The following is a 22,602-nucleotide window of genomic DNA, read 5'->3' as shown; positions in this document are numbered from 1 at the left end:
TAAAATTCCTTGCTTAACAGTCTCTAAAGCTCACAGCTGGCTGTGCCTCCTGCTTCCCTGTGATGCTCCTCGTTGATATGCCCACAAATCAAGCTAACGGACACCAAAATTTGTTCCTTCCACTCAATAATTCAGTTAGAGCAACATTCTGTATTTTAGCATATGCCCTTTTTTAAAAAAAGATTCATTTATTTGGCCAAGCCACACTAGACAGAGAAGCTAAAAGAATGAGGGATCATATGGTATAGGCAAGTAGTCTAAATATTTTAAAAATATCAGTGAATTTTATTGCATTATGTTTTTCTGCGTGTGGTGCCATGGCACTCTTTAAGATAAACAGGGTTCTGTGTATGGTAATTTAACTTACTTCCAAAGATAATTATTTGGCAGCTTGGCTATTTAGTGTGTTCAATGTGCTCCATGAAGCCTGATGACAGGACACATTTATAGGCAGGTGTTGGAAAAACAGAGCCGATATTCGAACTTTTGGTGTCACAGGTCGTTTTGGCCATCATTTCTTCATCTGTTCAGAACCCTCACAATTATTTTGTCCTTTACCTACACGAGGAGCAGAAGTAAGACCTTAACTCATCAAAATATCCTCAAGTAAATATGAATGAATTACACAGTTTGGCTTAGAACACTTAAAAGTTCATTAAAATAGGTTTCGATATGTATCTTGGAAATGAAATTTAACCCACATAAGTCACTATCCCTGTCAGAAATTAATTAGCAAGGAGAATAATTTCATGCAACTTTGAGGAAACAGCGATAATCAGGAAGAAGCAGGGAAGGGTAGAAATTAATTACGTGACTGTGGGCCTTATAATCGGAAAAAGACTATCCTGGAGAAGGGACACTGGTGAAGCAGACCCAGACAGCCATAGTCTTCCTTTTTTCCCTTTCTGCGTCTGTTTCCTCACACGACATCCACAGAAATCTCCATATGATGTAAAAGCAGCCAACAAAGATGAAAATAAAAACAGCTACAATTCTCACAGTAATTCCTCCCATATTATGAATGCAAGCCTGTTAGAAATACCTGCCTCTAAGAAATACCATAAGGTAATTCCCATCCTCAACCTGACAAGAGTAAAATGCAGTTCGCACAAAGGAGCACTAACATAACACACGTTGAAACAATATTCAGCTTTACAGAGCATGAATGGAACACATGTTTAAATAAATATAAAGTACCATCTCATACCTACAGAACTAAGAAACACAAATGAAAATAATAAATCTAACGTTGGCAGGAGTTACAAGGATTCATACAGATTCCTGCAAACGAGTGCAATGAACTTGGAGAACAACCACAGTCAACAAGGGTCAAACACTGACCACGGCCTGGGACCTAATAACTCCAACTTTAGAATCAGTACCCTCAGATGCACCTCAAAAGGACAAAAAGTTGTATGTGCGAATTGTATGTATGTTTTTAACAAGACTTCAATAGTGTGGGAATGGCCTTTTCCCAGTTATAAGTAAGTTAAGAATGATATGTTGCTATGATCAAATAATGATACACTTGAAATACACAAACTACACATATACTCTGTAACTATACACATTATCTGTAAAGCAATCTTGAGTCAAAACAGTTGAAGTAAGATAGTAGAACCACTCACTTATTCTAGAAGTATTTGTTAAATGCCTACTAGTTTCTCACATCCCTGAGATTTAAGTACTTGTCTCACGTTCATGTGTCATGAACATTTCCAAGTTAAGCACATTGGCCAAGGTCACACAGGTTTCTGGGGTGAGCAAATGTCAGGAGGCTGTTACTGATACTCAGCTTCCTACAGCAAAGTATTATCTCTGCACTACAATTAAAGCAATAGGTTCCTATTTCCATAGGCCTTGTGATGGGTTGGAAAAGAATGGATAGCTAAATAAAATCTTGAAACTTGCAAAGTGGAATTCATCAACAAATCTGATGAGTTTATTTTTTGAAGAAAATGAAGGGTAGGAAAGTCATTACAAGATGTGCTTCTAGGCACCCAAGTATTTATGGGTTCTTTGTTCAATAAAAAGTTTCTTACTCTGTAGACGAGAAAGTGTATTTAATTTGAGAGATGGGTATTTAATTTTTTTTTTCAACGTTTATTTATTTTTGGGATAGAGAGAGACAGAGCATGAACGGGGGAGGGGCAGAGAGAGAGGGAGACACAGAATCGGAAACAGGCTCCAGGCTCTGAGCCATCAGCCCAGAGCCTGACGTGGGGCTCGAACTCACGGACTGCGAGATCGTGACCTGGCTGAAGTCGGACGCTTAACCGACTGCGCCACCCAGGCGCCCCTTAAATTTTTTTTTTAAACGTTTATTTATTTTTGAGACAGAGAGAGACAGAGCATGAATGGGGGAGGGTCAGAGAGAGGGAGACACAGAATCCGAAACAGGCTCCAGGCCCTGAGCTGTCAGCACAGAGCCCGACGCGGGGCTCGAACTCACGGACCGCGAGATCATGACCTGAGCCGAAGTCGGCCGCCCAACCAACTGAGCCACCCAGGCGCCCTGAGAGATGGGTATTTAAATACTTGTCCTATACTGCACTTAGAGGGATGTAGGCACACTATGTTCCCATAAATAATTAAATGAGTAGATAGGTGATACTAGGGATTTACTACAGGTAAAGACATAAAAAGAATATATCCCTATATCCATTGAGGAGAATTCAAAGCTGACTTTATGATGTCAACTCATTACACAGTGTACTCTTATAAATGCTAATGATTCTGGGAAACCATTAAAATCTTCAGCAAACCACATCAGACTTCTTCCCTGTCAAACCCTCCCAGCCTACCCCACCCATAAAAAAACTTACTGTAAACATACTTGAGTCTCTTGTAAAAGGTTAGTAAGGATAGTGTTTGGTTTATCATAATATTGTTATTTTATCTCTTGTTCAAGGTGATCATGACTTGACGGTATAAAATATAGCTATATAGCAAGTAATGTAATATATCTTTTTGGATCATGTGGCCGTAAAAGATACAAAGACACGGAGCTCCATTAGGCACATTTAATTATGTTTAGATGATTCCTTAGCTCTGCGTAGTCTCATCCAAAGTCGTTATAAAAAGGAAATGTATTTGAACAACGAGAACAAAAACCTTCCTATAGTTTGTATATTCCCCAGTTTCTCTGTGTTTTAATTTCCGATTTCCCAAGTCTTAAATTTTGCCGATGTTTTCTTCCAATGCTTTGGGGAAAAAAAAGTTTCCCAAAATAGGTATATCTCTCCTCAATTCTATACACACTTTGTTTGGTTTGGGGGCTTTTGAGGGGCTGCTGCTGTTCTAAATGAGGATTCCTGCCAGGACAGTCACTCTCTGATGCTTCAAGGACATTAATCAGATTCACAGCTGGTGGCACCGTGAGCAAGATGAAAACACAGAGATCCTTTGATTATTTCAACTTATTTTTGCTAGAATTTTTTTTCTTCCGTCGCTGTTCACTGAAGTAAAATGCGTTTTGTCTTCCTCAGGGTAGGCATCAATTTGAATTAAAAGGAGCACCTTGCAACAGCCATTTATTTTCCACGGCGGGGGAAAGGGGGTGGGGACATGGCAGAAAGAAGGCACCAAAGAACAGAGAAGGAAGAGGGCTAACACCAACTGCTCCGTTCCTTTGAAGTTGCCTCTCCCACTGTCCTTCCCTTTTCCTTTCCCATTCTTCCTGGGCTTACAAAGCTTGGCCAGGAGGAGACCAGGGCGGGCATCCCTGATGGAGTGACCAGCAGAGCAATTCCCCAAGACCAATGCATTTCTGATTCTGTAGAGTGATGCAGAGCTCAGGGAGTACCAAGGGCCCGCTCCTCCCCTCCCCCATAAAATCCACAGCTGGGCCACCCCATGTCTATTAGAATGGCTAAATCCAAAGTACCCACCATACCAAGGCTGACAAGGATGCGGAGCACCTGACAGCCTCATGCATTGCTGGTGGGGATGCAAAATGGCAGAGCCACTCTGGGAAGTCGGACAGTTCCTTATGAAGTTCTTACCAAATGACCCAGCAATCTCATACTCCTGGGTGTTTGCCCTCAGGGATGAAAAATTTATGTTCACACACACACACAAAGTTGTACACAAACGTTTATAGCAGCTCTATTCATAATCACCAAAAGCTAGAAACAATTTAAATGTCCTTTAAGGGGAAAATGGATAAACACAGTGTGGTTTGTCCGTACAATGAAATTGTATGAGTTGTATCCATACAACGAAATAATATTCACTCAGCAATAAACGGGAACAAATAATGAATGCAGGCAACAACTTGCATGGATTTCAAAGGCATTAGGCTGAGAGAAAGAAGCCACTCCCGCATGGTTACGTATGATGTCATGTAAATGACTCCATTTATATGACATTCTAGAAAACACAAAAAATACAGTGATGGCGAAAAGATCAGAGGTTGTCAGGGTGATGTGTGGGGGAAGAAAGTGATTTCCAAGGGGCAGCACAAGGGAGTTTTTTTATGGTGGTGGAGCGTTCCATCTCCTGATTGTGGTGTTGGTTACATGAGTCTAAACATACGAAACTGATACAAACCAAAATTCAAATTGGTTGTATAACAATTTAAAATAAATAAATAAATAAATAAATAAATAAATAGAGCTTTAAAGACACACACACACACACACACACACACACACACACACAGAATCCCAAGCCTGGAATCAGTAAACAAAAAATCAAACATGAAAACACTGTCCATCCATCATTTTCTCTCTCCTTTACCGTTTCATAAATATTCATGGAATCTATACACTCTGATGCCTTACTTTTCAGACTTAGGAAGGGAAAATACCATTTTCCGGGAGGGAGGAAAGGCAGGAAAATATTAGGAAAATAAAATTTCCAATGGCATGGCAATGACTGCCAAAATTTTGGGTGCGTCGTTCTTTCGTAGAACATGTGTGGGAATGTCACCTTTATTCTGACCCCTGAGTATAGGGTAAAAAAAAAAAAAAAGAAACGTCAGGAGGGAAAGAAGAGTGAAATCAAGCAAAAGCTCTCCAAGTATTTCAATATATGGTTTGCAGGAAAGGGAGAACATCACAAAATAGATGTGTGATGTAATCCTTTACAGCCACACCGTTCCCAGAAAAATGAAATAATTGCCAAGTCACCACCGGGCCACCTGCTGTCGGGAGGGCGCTCCAGATTTCATTCCTATGGAAGAATACCTAGCTAAGCACGCTCTAGACTTAAACACAAATGCTTTAGACAACGGTCAACTTTCTTAGTGTCTCTCATCTTCGGAAAAATAGGAAGTGAGGAGCTCATCAACTATTACCTCAAAAGTCATGCCGCGGCAAAACTAATTAGAAAACTGATCCCGATCCTCAGCATAGAAGTTAGATTAACCACGAACTGGCCTTTGTGGAAATGGTCCTTAGCCGGTTGGGGGTCCTGGCTGGATGCCTCCAGAAGTCCTTCCCTCAATCTTGCACTATATACTCCGGGATGTCCGGGGGTGGCTGTCACAAAGGCTACTTTGCACCCTGTAAGTGGCAAACAGGTAACCAGGTTCCTCAGAACAGAGGCGGGGGGGGGGGGGGGGGCGCGCCGGAGGGATGGGGAGGCAAGAGCTCAGAGTGGCCAGCGATGCTACCCGTCCCCAGGAGACCCTCGTTCCGCACAGGCTTCATCAACCACAGCTGTAAATCGCCACGGGGAACTCGGGGGGCCTGAAAAGTCACGTCTCTGGGAAGATACAGTGTATGTATATTTTTCTAGCTGTACCCGTTGGCATCTTCTCCTCAATCACATCGCTGCCAAATATCACGACCACGCAGGTGTCATGAAGGCCAGGGCGCCTCGATGCTAACTGCACTCGAGAATCACCTGGGAGCGTTCAAACACCAACACCTGGGCCCATTCTCCAGAGGTACGGACTTCGTGGAGGGGGTCGGGGAGCAATACCGTTCGAAGTTTCAGCGTTGTATAGATATGGCTCCAATGCATCATTGACCCCCACTACATCCTCAACATCTGGTGCCCACTTTTCCCAGTCGGTGCTAATTCTTCACCAGGGGAGACCTTTTGCTTACTTGCAATGCACCCAGAGTGAGGGTGTTGGACTGTCCGCGTGCATTCTGTCTGATCCAGTATCACTATCAAGCAGAGAGGAAAAGGCTTTGTCTCGGGGCCTTACACTGTCACAAAACGTACAAAATGATATAATTTGTGTCTTTCGTAAAAGTTCAGTTCACAGATGACTTTAACACGGGCTATTTAACTTTTAACGATGACATCCTAAATGCTGACCCTGGACTCTGTATCTTTCACCTTCAGACTAGGCAGTAGCTTCATTTTCCTTTACCCAACTTGCCAGGAGGTAGCCTCGGAAGCCAGCCTGTGAATTGCTGATTCCCCTCCTGGTAAACAGAGGCAGCCTCTATCAGTAGTGACATCCTAAATACCAAAAAAAAAAAAAGCTTCTACTGAATCAGAAAATGCCTTTAGACCGCCTTCTTTCTTCTGAAATTAAACAACCAAGACCAAATGTTGGGCTACATGAGGTGAAGACAGAACTATTGTAATTATAATTGGAAAGCTCTAGCAAATAAGTAGAAAATTATCTCTTCTATAAGAATTAATTAAAATCTTGTTAAAACACTAACAGGCAATGTCTTACGATCGCCTATTAAGTGTATGGAATTAATCAATTCACGCTAGGCACATTGAGAGCAAGCAGCCTCATTACTAGCTCTCCAAAATGACCCATTTTTGGCTTCTTTACAGTTGAAGAAAAGGAATAGCTTGAACACTAGGGAACATCTTGTGGGCATAAGATTATAACCTTCTCTGTAAGAACGACCTAATTGTTTAAGGTCCAATACCCTTAGTTGGAAGAAATTTTTTGTTTCAAAGAGAATCCTTGGAGTTAGAGCATACACCTGAGAACTCTGTATGTGTGGGAAGAAAGGGACCCACTTCACCTCCTTCAAAATTCTTTTTTTTAAGATTTATTTTATTTTAAGAGGGAGAGTACAAGTGGGGGAGAGGAGGGGGAGGAGGAGGAGGTGGAGGAGGAGAGAGAGAATCTTAAGCAGGTTCCACACTGAGCGTGGAGCCTGATGCTGGGCTCGATCCCATGACCCCAGGATCAAGACGTGAGCCAAATCAAGAGTCAGATGCTCAACCCACTGAGCCACCTGGGCGCCCCTTCTTTTAAAGACTTCTATGTGGCTCTGGAAGGGAGACACAGCTTCCTCATGGGGAGCTCCTCCATCACTTGGGCCTCCGGAACAGTTCTTCATCTCTGGCCTTTCCTCACAACCATCCTCTTAGCTTCAAATGCTCCTCTAGCTCATCCCCAAAGACCAACTCAGGTGCCATCTCTTTTGAGAACTTTCCCCAAAATATTTTCTGGCAGAAGCAATCCTCTGGCTCATTTGGTACTTGTTTGGTCCACTTTCGCAGATAACTGTGTGAACGCTCGTAGGAAGTAGGAGCCTAAAACAGCACTTGCCCCAACACTGAGTGTCTGAACAAATGGAAACTGGAGAAAATGTTTAGGATGCTTTAGACCCCCTGGAAATGTGCTCACTTTAACAACTTACCAACAAATTTCTTACTTCTTCTTAACCAAGCCCATAAGGACCATTACAGAATCTATGAACCTCTTGAAATTATATATAAAGTATGTCCCCCTGACCCGCTACCACACAGAGCCTTGAGAATCTTTACAGCTCTTTTTAAGTCTTCAAGGTAACTATAATCCAAAACTCAATTTGAAGAACATCACTGCCCTGAATATGTTTTTGTATAAACAATAAGGTATGAGAGCTTCCCGCAATGATTGAACAATGAAATGAGCCACCTAAGTCAGCCTCCATCCTCTGGGTATTGAAAAAAGAACGATTTGGGGCACCTGGGTGGCGCAGTCGGTTAAGCGTCCGACTTCAGCCAGGTCACGATCTCGCGGTCCGTGAGTTTGAGCCCCGTGTCAGGCTCTGGGCTGATGGCTCGGAGCCTGGAGCCTGTTTCCGATTCTGTGTCTCCCTCTCTCTCTGCCCCTCCCCCGTTCATGCTCTGTCTCTCTCTGTCCCAAAAATAAAAATAAAAACGTTGAAAAAAAAAAATTAAAAAAAAAAAAAAAAAAAGAGAACGATTCTCCATTTTGATTGCTTCAGACAACAACGCGCCTGAAGGGGAGACTGAGCCACAGGACTCTTAGAATATGGTAGCATTTGAACGAGAGGGTGATCAGAGATCACCTCGTCCAGTGGCTCTCAGACTGCGGAATGCACAGAATCATGAGGAGGACAGCATGTCAGGACCCCGACTGCCGGGTCCCGCTCCTACAGCTTAGGCTTCAGTAGGTCCGGGATGGGGCCTAGGAACATATTCCGAAGCAATTCTAGGTGACGTTGATGGTGCTGATCCACGGACCACACTTTGAGAATCACCGCTCTAATATTATTTCCTCATGTGATAAGTGAGTAGACTGAGACCTTCAGCAGCTGGGTGTGGCCTACCCAAAGCAACATAGCTAAGTCAGAGCCCTGGGTTCTAACCACACTCTATGATCAGCAGGGTCCTCAAAAGGGAGTCACATTTGAGTCTCCGAACCTTGTAGGTGACCACAACAGACTCAAAAATGTATCTCAGTTAGAGACATTCAAACTACTTAGCAATACGTTTTACCCGAAACCACTGAGGATATGAAGAGAAAGGAATCTCTCATTCTGTTCATCCCAAGACAAGAGTTGAGAAAGAGGACCTTTTTCCCTTCATCTAAATGACGAATCTCTTATGGCCGTTTTATTGTTGTGCCTAAAATGTTCTTTTGAAGCAAAAGCATTACGTCATCCTTCCGACAATGCAATAACAAGATTCCTGTCAGGGGGTCATGTCCGTGGTGTCCTAATAATGTCATATTCTTTCATAAATATTTTGGTAAGTTTTTAAAAGTTCTCTTTACAGAGTATATTTTCCAGCATTTTGAAATCTCTCTCCCAGCTAGCTCCACAACTAAGCAAGACCCTAGGTAAAAGCACACTCTACAAGATTTGGTTTCAACCAAAACTTTTCATACTCTTGCCTTGCCCCATCTCAGACTGTTCCGGTCTCTAGCTTCAGGCTCATATTTGTTTCTGACCTTCCCTCCAATGGCATCAGACCCTCCCCAAGTCCCATCGGGTTTTCACATGTTGGTCTTCCCTGCTTCTCAGATCTCCGACCTATATTCTGGACTTGTCTCAGAACCCCCTTTCTGACTCAGAGCACAAAAATCCATCCCCCTGTAATATGACTTGGTTCAGGACCCTCCCTTAGAAATGGCCGCCATTTTCCTACTTCATCCTGACGACAGCCCTTTCACGTCACATGTCAGAGTGACCGAATGGTTTCCAAAGTGTTATGGGAAAAGTGAGCGCAACGCATGTCATAGATGACATGGGCTTCATCCAACATCACATTGCATTAAACGACTTAAAAGCATTTATAAAGACATCCCAGAATGTGTGTGTGTGTTTTTTTTTACTCTTTTCAATATCGTGGACATCAGTTTCTACTGTTTCTTTAATGAAACATTGCCGTTATTAATTATGCATTAAACGACACATTTCATATTAAATAGAAATACATAATACCGAACCCCATAGAAACCCCATTACATTTCTTCTAACAATCACCACCATAATTGGCTCTCTAGTGTAGTGTAGTCAAAATAGAGGAAGGCCGTGCAGCTGCTTACCTATCAGCCTCATTTGAAGATTGGACAGACTAAAGCCATATACCTAGGAGGGAGATGAGTCCTTCCCTGTCACTTGTACATGGTTTTGCTCATAGACACCCCCAAACTGGATATGGGGCTCATTTTCTGACTTGGCCTGAACACCACCCCAGACCAGCGGAACAGCAGCACTTTACCACCGATATCATATCGGCATCGTAAACGTTTCTTTGAGGGCCTTCTGTGTGCCAGATCCTGTACGTGCATTCTTTCTAATTTTCGCAACAGTTCTCCCCAGGGCTTCACACGTGGGATATGAAAGAGCTGAGATCCGAAACTAGGTCTCAGATGACTTCATCCAGCAGTTCTCAAAGTGAGGTCCAGGAACCCCTTGAGATTCCTCAACCCCCTTTCATGGGTCAGCAAGGTCAAAGAATTATCTGGAAAGGCTACTGAAATGCTCCCTCTGTTTCCAACAATATTTTGGTGTAGAGCTGGATTTTCTGACTATATTCCAACCAAAACAACATATGGCCACAAACTGAAAGCAGACACAGATGAGAATGTCTTCAATTCCATCAGACATTAAGGAGGTTTGAAAAAAAATGTAAAGCAATGGTATGCTTCTCACTAAATTTTTTTTCTTTTGGAAAATATGGGTTTTTTTTTTCATAAAAAAATACGTCCCCTTATGTTAATATATAATGTGTTGACTAATGTTGGTATTAAAATTTTTTTTTTAATGTTTATTCATTTTTGAGAGAGAGAGAGACATAGCATGAACAGGGGAGGGGCAGACTGAGAGGGAGGCACAGGATGCGTAACAGGATCCAGGCTCTGAGCTGTCAGCACAGAGCCAGACGCAGGGCTCGAACCCACATACCGCGAGATCATGACCTGATCCCAAGTCAGACGCCCAACTGACTGAGCCACCCAGGCACCACTACTAATGTTATTTTTAAATGGATTAACACATATGTTTACATGTTACTGGTTTTGATTTCTAAAATAGTAACTACCAACAGTATAGGTTATCTAAACAAAAGCTTTTTGCAGATCCTCAATGATTTTTAAGAGCACAAAGGGGTATCGATTTCAAAAAGTTTGAGAACACTGTTCTCAGCTAATACAATTTTCATTCATCGTATCACCTCTATTCCAGAAGAAAAGTTCTCATTGCTGGGGATGGGTAGGTGGAAAAGAAACACCCCTGCTTTTAGAAATCAGAACTCTTATTGCACCCATTATTAATACCATACATCTGGCACTTAGCTAAATGTACAAGCGAATATGTAATCCTCGGAAACACACTCGTACTCAGTCTCTTCGGTTAAACTGAACGCTTCTTGAGGACATGAATAGTATTAACTCCCTTGGAGTCTAGCAGAGATGGAGTCTTGAACACAAATAATGATTAATCAGCGGCGCCTTTCAGCTTTCAGCTTTCAGCTCAGGTCACGATGTCATGGATCGTGAGTTCGAACCCATATCCAGCTCTGCGTGGGCAGTGTGGAGCCTACTTGGGATTCTCTGTCTCTCTCTCTGTCTCTCCCTCTCTCACCCTCCCCCTTTTGCACTCTTTCTCTCGAAAATCAACAAATAAACTTAAAAAGATAGTGATTAATTGGAAACATAGAGTTGGTATCACGAAGGACTTTGTAAGTCTTGTGTCCGTGAGTAATATGGTGCAGAGGAAAAAGCACATACGATGGAGAGACAGATTTAGTTCAAATCCAGACACACTTTTGAGAAGCTATTGGATTTCTTTGAGCCTCAGTTTCCTTTTTTTTTTTATGTTTATTTATTTTTGAGAGAGAGAGAGAGAGGCAGAGCACGAGCAGGGGAGGGGCAAAGGAGACACAGAACAAGAAGCAGGCTCCAGGCTCCGAGCTGTCAGCACAGAGCTCGACGCGGGGCTTGAACTCACAGACCGCGAGATCATGACCTGAGCCGAAGAAGTCGGATGCTCCACCGACTAGGCCACCCAGGCGCCCCTGAGGCTCAGTTTCCTTATCTCAGTCCTTAATTCACAGGGTGTTAGGAGGAGTAAATGTATCATATGCATACAACATCTGTCATCCAGTAGGCATACAAGAAATACTACTCCAGTTAGAAAATGATGGGTCAGTTCCAGGGCAAAGACTGCGTACCCAAAAGTCCAAACGCTTGAGAGGACATTTTTCTCACACGAATTTCTCAACTCTCTCCATTTCTTGGCTATTGATGTCATCATTAAGTTTGGTCATTTTCCTGTATGTGTCCCTTCAGTCTAGGGTTTACTCCTTTAGGGATACATATACTTTCTGTTCTTGGAACTCACTGGCAATAGATATAAAAATTGGAAATACCCCTCTATGAGAAAAAAAAAAAAAAAAGACACTGAATACCACACTATGGTGCTATTTTCAATGTTATAAAAAGATTACATTATCAACAGTAGTACAACTCCACTTAGTGGTTGCTGAGTGGAAAATCCGAAACTTCACGTTGGCAGCAATATAAACATTTAAAAAAAAAAAAAGTAAGTAGGTGATGTTCTGAAAAGTATTAAATAAAAATGTCAACCTAAAATTCAAGCTCCTGTTTAGCAAAACAAAAAGACAAGAAAACAACCAAAAAATGTGATTTCGGGCAGTAACTCTTGAGTTTACTGACCGTGAAGACATCCCAAACTTTCATTTAAGATTCTTGTTTTGTTACACCACAAGACAGTTGAATCTGAATCCATTTACCGTAGGCCAAGCAAATGTTTATAATTTAAAACTGCATTTACACACATATATAATGTAATTTTGCCTTTTAAAAATAAGTATAAAAGTAAGAATTTGCAGAAAATGAGGCAATGAGAAAGAATGTTTCTATCTCGCTAAGTTACAGGAAGCATCTGAACCCCAAAAGCTTTTTATGAACTATATCACTCTTGTGTTTTGCATACTTATCATAAAGGGCTATATTCTTTTTAAAAGGAGGAAGTTTTGCCCTTTCTTTATGTCTATACTGGTTTTTTGTTGGTTTTTTTTTTTTTTTTTTTTTTTTATCCTTGAACTTACACTAGGTGGAGCCCCTTGTCCAAGATTTGGAGTGATTTTTTTAAAAAGGAAAGAGAAAAATTAACAACTGAAGCCAAACCAAAAAAGCATTTTTATTCTTTCATTTTTAAAATGTTTCCTCAAAATTTGGGGTGCCTGGTCGACTCAGTCGGAAGAACATGTGACTCTGGGTCATGAGTTTGAGCCCCACGTTGGGTATAGAGATTACTTACATAAAACTTAAAAAATTAAAAAAAAAATTAAACGTATCCTCAGAACTTACAGCACCACCAGAAAAGAATTTTTCTTTCTAATAATTAAGACCTTGACACTGATAGGACCGCTAACATTTGCTACAGAGAGGCACTAGTTAATAATTGCAAAGCAGCTGCCACAGAGTCAACAGCCATAAGGTTCTGAATTCAATGAAACCATTAAATTTCATTTGGAAGGGAGGTATCTATCCAGGGTATGGGGGCATCAAATCTTTTCTGGATGCTCGTGAAGATATTTTTAACAAGGTTAATGTTCTCCTGTGTCTAGAGCCGGCATGGTACTCAGATGCTTCACGACGTTCCAATTAGAGATACATTGTCATTAAAAGCAAACAAGAGACTTGAAAACGCCAGACCCGAAGCAAAAGGCTGAACATCCAAAATACTTCCAGCGTTCCATGATGCAGAAATCCAGAAAGCCCTAATCAGATATCTCAGGGTGTCTGCGGAGGGAGGGGCTTCTGAACTGAACCAACCAATGTTTAATTATGGGTTCCTAGGACTTGCAGTTAAAAATAGTCTCTAACAGGACCCTGGGGCCTCACAGTGGACTCTCGCTGGAGGAGATAAGCCTTGTGAGATAACCGGCCAAACTTAGTGATCGCGCATTGCTGCAGGATAAAAGCATCACTATCTCCCTACAGCTATCTCCGTCCACCGTTGCTAGGTTGGCTCCCTCTGTGCTGTCTCAGGGCTGGCCTTCCAACCCAACGTGCTTGAAATGCAAAGTTGAGATCAGCAGCAAGGAGAACCCTTGCCCAATTCCCAAACCCCTGTGCTGACATAGCCAACGGGGAGCTGTCAGTTTCCTGGACAATACATTTTGTGGACTCTTTTTTTTTCTCTTCAGATTTATACAAAATCTTGGAGCAGGCAAGACATAGTTCTGCTGACAGCTGAATTATGTGGCAGAGTAACCTTTGAACAAGTACAAATCATTGACCGCACATAAATTCTTCTCCAGAAAGTCCAAGAAACTGGTTGAATCAGGGTCAGATAGACACGGGGGCAGTTAACATTATGGCAAGAATCCAGTCCTAACATAGTGGGATTTATACCTGTTTAACCAGAACACTTACGAAAAACAAGTATTCTTTGATGTTTGCCTCATATTTCCCATTGGCAAGCTGATTTTTCCCCCTTTGGGAGCTTTTTACTAGATTCAAATTATTGTTCTGCTACCGGAAATGATTTATAGAAACAAAACTAGTAGGAATAGAGAACAGCACTTAGGAGTGGATCATCTTCTTTGATGACAGGGGTGCTTTTTTTTTTAATAAAGAAAAGAAAGTGAGCTTTGGGTTCCCAAGCCATTTGGCTAAAATAAAGATGAGATGAATTGGACAAACTATGTTTATTTCACTTTTATTTTTTAATGTTTATTTATTTTTGAAGGAAAGAGACACAGAACGTTGAGTGGAGGAGAGTCAGAGAGAGGGGGAGATGGGCTCCAGGCTCTGAGCTGTCAGCGCAGAGCCCCACGCGGGGCTCGAACTCACAAACCGTGAGATCGTCACCTGAGCTGAAGTTGGACGCTTAACAGACTGAGCCACCCAGGCGTCCCTGGAACAAACTATATTTGAAAGAGAGCTTTATTCAATACCTTTAAAAATGACAGAGGTCTCCACGGAAAATTAGTCACTAAATATATTTTCATTCCAAGTTCTCATGTTGATGGCAAAGCAGTTTGTCCTTCTGCTACCATATAATGGGGTTTTCCAATTCGTTTTTCAAATGGGGAGGAAGGTGGGTGGGAGGTAGTGTGGTGGGGGCTGGCACCTATCCCGGAGACTAGAACACGCACACCTATATGTTTTCCCCCCAACACTGCACTGTCTCTCCATCCTTCCTGCCAGCCTTGTAGCCAGCATCAATACTATGGTAATGGAGACTTCCAGAGTAAAGCTTGTATTCAAATTGTTCTCTAAAAGATAAAGGGGAGCCAGATACCTCATATCTACTCCCGGCATGATGCAAGAGAGGTGATGTCAAAACTAGCAGGAAGGTTCAGTACGGACCTGACAGATTTACAGTCCTTCTGCCCTCCCCTCTTTAGCTCCAGAATAATATCGTCAGAAGAGTTAGAAGAACAGAATGGGTAAGTGATGTTTTAAAATTTTTAAAAATAGGACTTCAGGACTGACAGGGAAAATGGATGATTAAGAAAGCTACAGACTAAAATAGATGTAGGAATAACTTTGTCTAGCTAATAATCTCATTCTCTATATGCCAAGGAGGGAAGAAATTGATGAATCAATTGTTTTTCATTTTGCTGACACTCAGTATTGGTCCTGAGAACAATTTCTTCCTGAGCAAAGTAATGTTTAACCACTTCCTTATCATCGACACTGCCTCATAAGCATTATTTAGAACTTTGCTATTGGAATTCCGTACGCTTCTCCTTTTTTCCCCTTTTTAGTAAACCTATGGGAGAGAGACATATGTCTTATTCATCAGCACCTTCATCATCCTGGCAATTAAAGATAAGGTAGAGAAAACAAAGGAACTGCATATGCACAGAAGCCACGAAAAGGAAGGAGGCCTCCTTAAGGGAAAAGAGAGTGAACAAAGGCCCTTTCTTCCAGATAGAGTGGAAATGAGCTGAGACACATCTCCGACCTGCACAGGGCTCCCAGTCACCCAGGGGACAAGGGCCACAGTGGACTTGGGGAAGTGATTACAAGATAATGTCAGAAGGCAGACCTGTGAGACTGCAGGCCCAATCTTGGAATTGAAATACAGCTCCATGTTTGGGGACCTTGTTCCCCTCCAGGAACCAAACCTGAGAGGCATGAGGGTCTTTTTATTTGGAGTCTGGGAGTGAAATGGAGAAGGAACAGCCATGAGTCATTTCGGTGGCCACCGTAGGTTCTGGTAAGAGTGTTCCTCCTTCCACTACATAGAGGTCAGCAGTCGGGGAGCGATAAAAGTTGAATGAGATATTATTTCGGGCAGAAAAGTAAAAGCTAACGTTTCCTGGAAGAATCAGACTCAAGTCTCCGGAGGTTTCAAGGTTTAGCTCATATGACATCGCGTTCCAAAGTTTCCTTCTATTCTGTATTCTGATCAATTTGTCTCAATGTCCTCATCCACCGATGGTCTGAAATCTCCTTGATATCTGACTTCTTTTATTCTGGTCCCACACCAACTACTACAGTGCTGTGTGCCTTTGGGGCAGTCAATAAATGTTTACGGAAAGAGTAGCAGATGTTTAAATACTTGGAATCGTCACAAACAATGCATTTGCTGCTTTTACAGTTGGAAGGCTTAAAGCGTAAGGGGTCTTTGAAAATCGTGTCTCCTTATTCATAAAGAAATCCATTGTTTTGAATTACTCATCTTTTTATCATTGTTATTTTTTTTTACAGACCAACCTTCTGAATGTTTACCCATGGGGTGAAATAATAGACTCACTAAAGTCTTAATCTTGACCTACATCTACGGTGACAAACTTTTTAGAGAGTGAACCCAGGTCATAGCCAGATCAATAAAGTGATAACAACCAAAAAATACTCTCAAATAATATAATATGTAATAAATAAATATGCATGTGCATTAATTTTACATGAGATATGTAGAGGAGGTGTTATTGGAACTTATGTATTATCCTGAGTTATTTACCTCTCTGGGTCATAAATCCTAGCTTTAAAACAGAAATAGAACTAGGTGGTGGGGAAATTAACAGTAATATCTAGTATTTAAAAATAATACTACAATTTAAAAATAATTTGTATAGGGGTGCCTGGGTGGCTCAGTCAGTTGAGTGTCCGACTTCGGCTCAAGACATGATCTCACAGTCCGTAAGTTCGAGTTCCGCGTCGGGCTCTGTGCTGGCAGCTGAGAGCCTGGAGCCTGCTTCGGATTCTGTGTCTTCCCGCCCTCTCTGCCCCTCCCCTGCTTATGCTCTGTCTCTCTCTGTCTCAAAAATAAATAAAAACATTAAAATTTTTTTTTTCAACGTTTTTATATTTATTTTTGGGACAGAGAGAGACAGAGCATGAATGGGGGAGGGGCAGAGAGAGAGGGAGACACAGAGTCGGAAACAGGCTCCAGGCTCTGAGCCATCAGCCCAGAGCCTGACGCGGGGCTCGAACTCACGGACCGCGAGATCGTGACCTGGTTGAAGTCGGACGCTTAACCGACTGCGCCACCCAGGCGCCCCAAAAACATTAAAATTTTTAAAAAATAATTTGTATTAAAATAATTTTAAAATAAGTTAAAAATAACATGTATTAAAAATATAAAGTGGGGTTTCATAGATTTTTATTTTGAAATAGCTCCGGATGTTTCGTAAATTGCCAAGATGGTACAGGATTCCACAAGTAGACCAGATCCGTTTCCAACCTTCATACCATCTCTTATTATTACAGTATTGTTATAATTAATGAACCAATGATGATACATTGTTATTAACTACCATCCAGAAAGAAATCCATGTGATTAAAACCATTTCTATCAATAGAGCTGATAGGAGTTGTCCACTGTTTCATTTCCTTCTCTCTCCCGGTTCCTCTAATTCATAGGTATTCTGTTCTTCAGTTAATATCACAAAAATAGGTACGGTGTTCTATTATTAGGACCTAATATTAGGACTTTTTTTTTCCCCCATTATGGTGGACCTTATGGTATAACGTATGGTCCAGATCCCCTGACAGGAAGGAAGAATTTATAATCCTCCAGCCGCTGGAAGTGCTGCCAGAGGGCAGCCCTCAGCTGTCAGTCCTCTTTGTGGGCCATCTCGACTGAAGACAATTGCCTTGCTCCAGTCACACCTCCTGTCAAGAGCAGCCAATACCCCAAATGTCCAGTCTATGCGCAAATAAAAATGCCAGGGCACTCTTGCTCTAGCTAGAAACAACTCGAAGGTCACCCTAACTCCAGAGCTCCTATGGGGGGTGGGTAATGCCTTTGTGGGGAACATAAGCAAACTCCACTTCTCCCTCTGCCCCGTCCTGCTTTCTTGCTTGGTGTTGATCCCAGGAGTACTTCCTAAGAAACGCACTGGCCAACCAATGGCCATTTCATAGCCTACTTCTCAGGAGACACAACCTGTGACAGCCTACCAAATTTTAGGTGTTAGGCATAAAGAAATATTAAGAGAATGCAGTCCAGTTCTTTCCCATTGTAGAAAACATGGGGGGAGATATGCAGGTAAGTCCTTCACTCCCGCCCAACGCGCAAAGGTGTGACAGAGGCACATGCAGGCTGCTATACAAGGCCAAAGGGTTCTTACACCCCAGAGAAGCGGGGAGGAAGTTATCAAGATAGACTTCCTGTAAGAGCTGTGTGTAAAAGAGAAGCAAGATGTGCTAGAGAAAGATGAGGCAAGGAGTTGGAGTCAGAAAGAAGATACGAGAAAACTCACAGACATATGAGGGTTCTGGGATACTAAAGGCATAGCAGTGGGAGACCAGGGGGGGCTCATGAGTGAAATGGCAAAATGCAGCCGTAATCAGATCAGGGAAAAACTTGCCAGTAATCCTAAAGAACTTTTGTTGTGACTTCCCCTTCACAGACCGAAACACAAGACGGAAGACATTTCCATACAACCTGTACTTCTAGATTTTTCCAACTCTTGCCCTCTACTAAAGCAAAGAGACACTTTGGGTGACTAAGCACAGTGCCAATAACACGGGTGTCAACACATAAGTGATGACATTATCTGTTATACACAAAATCAATCATTTTATAAGAAAAACGTTCAACGCATAAAATGTTTCAAAATATCTTGCTTTATTTTGCAAAAAGACTTTTTTTTCAGATCTCCATTATATGGCTGATATTAAAAAGGCAAATAAATATGGACTATTGGAGAATAAATGTTATTTATTATTACTGAAACAAATGAACCTTTTATTTATATGACATCTCATTGCAAGTTTTACATTTATCATCATTTTGCTGCTTATTTGGTAATCATAAACCATTGTTTCTTGGGGTGAGAATGTTCACAACATCATTACATCCAATGCAATTGTTGGAGCTTTGGTCATCTGCCTTTGCCTTCCTTCTTACCTACAAATCATCTATGAGCAAAATTATATAGACAAAGTCCATAACTACAAAATCACAACTCACAAGTGCTACTGAAACTCTTGATAAACAGAATGATTACCTGGACACTGGGTACAATTGAGTGATGGGACCGATAAGCAAGGCTGATGATTTTACACAACCCCTAGTACCTGGCCAGCCATGACATCCTCTCTCTCTCTCTCTCTCTCTGTCTCTCTCTCCCACACAAAAATAATACAGAATAAGAGCAAGTGTAAACAATCTTTCCATAGAGGTAAACTTGAATCCAGTCTATTTTCCTTTTAAAAAAATATACACCTTTTAGAGGCATCTGGGAGGCTCAGTCAGTTGAGTGTCAGACTCTTGATTTTGGTTCAGGTCATTATCTTGTGGTTGGGGGGATTGAGGCCTGTGTTGGGGCTCCACACAGACCACACAGAACCTGCTTAGGATTCTCCCCCCGACCCCCACCCCATCCCTACCCTGCTTGTGCAGTTGCATGCACTCTCTCTCTCTTTCTCTCTCAAAATAAATAAATAAGCATTAAAACAATGCTTTAGAACATATATGCCTTTTAAACATTAATACTTGATTTATGAGTAACACCTTACCTGTGTCACCCACACAAGTGACCAACAGCCAGCAGGCCCTGTAATCCTATGGAGAAGCACCACAAGAAGCAATATGGAACCACTGGGGTGGTTAAAGCAAAGGTGAAACACGATTAGATTTATAGTTTGGATAGGTCTCTCTGAAGCCAAATGGAAGATAGAATAAAGGTGAAAAGAAGGGCTGAGCAAGCTGTTGTAAAACTCAAGCAAGATAGCGGATGCACACCTTTAGCACACCTTCAGCAACAGAAGTATGAGCATTCCGGCCAAACACTTCCATAGTTTGGCTCCATTAACTCCCACACTGTCAATGGAGTACCTTGAAAGATTCAAGCAAGGTGAGCTAGCTGACCAAGATACCTTTTTGCTTTTCACGTCTCTCTGATTTTGAGAAGGCCTTATTACCCCGCCTAATAAAGCAGAAAATCAGCTATTAAAGATGTACTCATAGTTAGATTAAGGAGTTCGATCACCCTCAAAAACAAGAATTGGAAATCCAAATGGAATTTGTAGGTACGAGGTTTATGTGCATCTGGAAAAAAGTTAGCCTCTGATTTTCCACCAAAACTACTTAGTTCTATTAAAATACGATCATACTGTCAGATGGAAAAACATCAACTTCTCTAGAAACAGAAATCACTTACACAGGGCAAATCACCCTAAGATGTCTTTTACTATAATCGCTCTTGCCCCAAGGCCCTGCCACCACAGGATTGTCACTTTTGACTCATGAACGAGCTTTATAGAACTGCCAGATGAAAGACACATTTAGTTGTACATGACATATTATTGCCTGAGATGCACCAAAATTCCATCTTTGGGGGCACAGAAGAATCAAACAGTATATTAAACTGGTTAAAAGATAACATGTCTATGGAAAACACTTCATGAATCAATGACCCTGGTGGCACTGGGCAGGTTAAGTAGTACCTCAGCTTGTGCAACCCATAGAATTAGGTGATAGAGTGTTCCTGTATCATAAAGTTGCTATGAAATGAAACGGGACTCACGTAAAATCCATAACCCAGCGCCTGGGGGAGAGGAAGTGAGGATGTGCCGCTGAATGTGAAGGTGGTAATGACAGGTGATCGTGCACATCACGGTCAGGGTGCAAATCTACCACCTGTTTCTTCGTGTGTGTGTTTTGTTTTTGTTTTTGTTTTGTTTTGTTTTGTTTTAGAAAATGGTCCCTAATTGGCCAAACCAATAATTCTTTAGGCTGCAGAGTTAGCCTATCTCCCTCCCAGTAAGTACACCAAAAACAGATTAAAAACCCCAAACGACCCCCAATTCAAAAGAGTCCCTCGGAGAAAGACAGATACCATATGTGTTCACTCTTATGTGGATCCTGAGAAACTTAACAGAAACCCATGGGGGAGGGGAAGGAAAAAACAAAGAGGTTAGAGTGGGAGAGAGCCAAAGCATAAGAGACTCTTAAAAACTGAGAACAAACCGAGGGTTGATGGGGGTGGGAGGGAGGGGTGGGTGGGTGATGGGTATTGAGGAGGGCACCTGTTGGGATGAGCACTGGGTGTTGTATGGAAACCAATTTGACAATAAATTTCATATATTGAAGAAACAAAAACAAAAACAAAAACAAAAACAAAAGAGTCCCTCGGTAGAGGGAGGCCTTAGGAAGAGGAGAGGGAGATGCTGGTGGGGAGAACACACAAGGACGGTTACAGAGGCAGTTGAAAAATAATAGGAAAACAGCCTTGCTTACACTTTGCTACTTTTAGGATCAGAGATTTCTGAAGATTTTCTGAGCCTCTCACAAATAAAGCATTATCTTCAGAAGGCATTCAAGGTCTCAGACAAAAGAATTCACAAGATTTAGCTCATGATCAATTTAGAATAAGTAAGTTCTGGCTACTGATCATTACTGGAAGAGAAAATGAGATTTTAAGGATGATTGTCTAGCTGGTTATCGTTTCTGAGAAGGAGGGAGATGAAAAGACCTGGAGAGATACAAAGAGGAAAACAAGCAATGTGAATGCCAGAAGGAAATTTTAATACGGAGCAAAGAGTCATAACATAACCCAACAGGCAAAACAGCTGATTAGGTGCTAATTGTGTCAAATTAACTACTCACAGCTCACAGATTAAACTCAAATGACACATATTCCTAAGGCTATTTATGGACAACCAAATCATCTAAGAGAAAGATTCACAAATTGCTTACACCAGAATAGAAAATCTTACAAACCTTGATGCCAAATTTCATGCTCACACTCAATATAATTTTAGAAATTTCAGAAATAACAGATTGCAACAACAAACGTGTTCGCTCCCAGCAAGTGAAATCCTGTTACTTCAACTGGCTAAGACAGTGACATGGCAGTTTGAAATTTGCTTAGTGGGAGACTCAGGATTAAAGTGGAATTGATAAGCAAGACAATGATTTTCCTACAGAGGTATACCTCAACTGATTTCTTTTCTTCCCCAGGAATCAGCCATGCCGAGCACTTTAAGAAAGGTATAGGAGCTATGAGACCAGCCACTTCTCTAATATCTTGCTAATCAAAGACTTTTCTCGGAATCCGGCTTCCCACATGCTTCAAAACTAGAAAAAAAATGTACTTAAAAGTTTATTTTTTGTATTTAAAATCTGACTGCTTTCTAGTCTCCATTCCATAGCAAGAAATCCACCAACAGACTTACACCCTCTCCCCCAGTCGTGGTCCTGCGCGCAGAATGGCCGAGTGCCTGTTATATATCCTTATCACCCAGCTTCAGAACAACGAAATTAGAGTTTGATATTTAACAGTTTTGCGACTTTGACTTTGTCCATCTACTTAAGGACCGACTGAAGTGGGAAGTTTTCACGTCAAGATTCATGACTCATTTAACGTAAATACATCGACAATGAAAATTTCCACTGTGTTGTTTTCCAATGCATTTATATCGGAAACGATGCCAGAACCACAAAAATAAATACATTTGTATCTGCCATAATTGGTACCAATGAATATTTGAGGTGTGTG

At 41.6% G+C, this 22,602-nt stretch overlaps 1 protein-coding gene across 2 annotated transcripts in view; it reads right to left on the bottom strand.

The window, feature by feature from the left end:
* EPB41L3 (erythrocyte membrane protein band 4.1 like 3) overlaps nucleotides 1-22,602 on the bottom strand; it is a 231,838-nt gene that overhangs the window by 186,488 nt on the left and 22,748 nt on the right. The gene's annotated exons all lie outside the window — the stretch shown is intronic.

Source organism: Puma concolor, chromosome D3 (assembly GCF_028749965.1).
Source record: "Puma concolor isolate L17-30 chromosome D3, mPumCon1.1.hap2, whole genome shotgun sequence".
Taxonomy (NCBI): Eukaryota; Metazoa; Chordata; class Mammalia; order Carnivora; family Felidae; genus Puma; species Puma concolor.
This window is presented reverse-complemented; position numbering and strand designations above follow the sequence as displayed.